The sequence below is a fragment of the Alligator sinensis genome, unplaced genomic scaffold (genome assembly GCF_000455745.1).
Source record: "Alligator sinensis unplaced genomic scaffold, ASM45574v1 scaffold881_1, whole genome shotgun sequence".
Lineage (NCBI taxonomy): Eukaryota > Metazoa > Chordata > Crocodylia > Alligatoridae > Alligator > Alligator sinensis.
Genome location: NW_005842346.1, coordinates 994086 through 995792, shown reverse-complemented (window position 1 = coordinate 995792; position 1707 = coordinate 994086). Strand labels below are relative to the sequence as shown.

Below are 1707 nucleotides of genomic sequence, written 5' to 3'. Positions count from 1 at the left end.
TTGCTAGCCGTATAAGAGGCTTGAGTGGTTTCCGCCCAAGTTGGAGGACTCCACGAACAAGGGAGGAGGAGACTTCATGCTGTGTGAAGATCTCTAAGCACTGCGGATCCTTACGGACCCAGTGCATTTAAAGCAGGCAACGGAGGTCTGATCAACCTCTAGCCTCTCCCTGTCACCGAGCGCAGTCCAAACGTATCCCTTCCCGCGCGCAAGAGAACCGGACCCACGGAGCCTAGCAAACTTCGTGTGGATGGGTGAACAGGAGAACCCACGGAGCCTAGCAAACTTCATGTGAGCCCTTACGACCGGCCTCAGAGCTCTTCTACCCGGGTTCGAGTCCTGCAGGTTTATTTTCCCGTCGCCGAAACCCTTTGCGACGTACCCTCGTATTTTTCATCTTCCCGTCGCCGGAACCCTTTGCAACGTGCCCTCGTGCCCTGCAGGTTCGAGTTTTGTTTTCTTTTCTGTCTGTAACCGCAACTTAAGCAAGCTTTCCAGCCTACACCACTGCCATCTCGGTGTAAGTAAACAATCTTGTAAACTACCAATACGCGTTTGTGCCTAATTCCAGCTCGACGGCCTTCCCTCTCCGACCCGGCGTGCCCGGGCTGCTGGCCACAGCCCGCGTGCAGCACGAAAAAGGGCTCGGGTCGCTCCCGGCCTGCACAGGGAGCACTCGCTCTCCCTTAGCCCAGGAAAGGGGCAGTTGCACAAGATGCGGGCATCATCCTCATTGGATGCATGAAAGTCCATGGTCCAGTCATGCCTCGGACAACTGGGGGGCACCATCAGATATCTTGTTCCCAGGTGTTGTAAACCAAAGGGATTGTTTTAAAAAACATCTTGATATGCACCTTGCTGGGGTCATCTGACCTCAGCTGTCTTTCCTGCCCAAGTGCAGGAGGGCTGAACCCAATGATCTCATGAGGTCCCTTCCAGCCCCTAACATAGGGGCAGGCAATTATTTCAGGCGGAGGGCCGCTTACCCAATTTTGGCAGGCTGTCAAGGGCCACATGGGTAGCCCCGCCTCTTGATAGGTGCCCCACCCCTTGGTCACCATCTTGGGACCAATGTCCCAGGGCAAGCACTGGTGGGGCCCAAAGCAGGGCACAGGCTGGCAGGGCTGCCCCGCGAGGGAGAGGGGGAGCTGGCCCGGCTCCATAGTGCCCCTGCCGGCTGGGACCCTGCGCTTCTGCCACCCTGCTCTGGGCCCTGCCAGCACTGGCCCCGGGACACTGGTGTGGGCCCTGTGCTCCCGCTGGCTCCCGCACCTGCTTACTTCCAGTGCCCCCCAGCCCCACGGTACAGGCAGGGGGCAGCACGCAGCCCCAACCCCCTGCTCGCTGGCAAGAAAGAAGCTGGTGCTAATCATGGGGAAAAGCAGTCCCTTGCCCACCCCATGGCCGGCGCTCCCTGCTGCAGGCACTCACAGCCCACACGGGGCTGTCTGGAGCAGGCACAAGCAGCCCCATGCAGCCTTCAAGTGGCTGCAGCACGGAGCAACGGCCACAGGGTGAGTGAGGGACCACTGTTTCCCATGCTCAGCACCAGCTTGTAACCTGGCCCTGCTGCCAGCCTGGGTTCTGTGCCAGCTCTGGGCTTGCCTGTCAGCAGCAGCAACTGCAGCCTCCCTGCTTGCCACGCTGGGCAGCCCGGAGGCGGTGGTGGCCAATTGCCTGACGTGGCAAACGGGGGGGGCACAGCTG

General features: G+C 60.0%; 1 protein-coding gene across 2 annotated transcripts in view; it reads right to left on the bottom strand.

Annotated features, from left to right (window-relative positions):
- Nucleotides 1-1707, bottom strand: part of OSMR (oncostatin M receptor) — a 66420-nt gene that overhangs the window by 50637 nt on the left and 14076 nt on the right. The gene's annotated exons all lie outside the window — the stretch shown is intronic.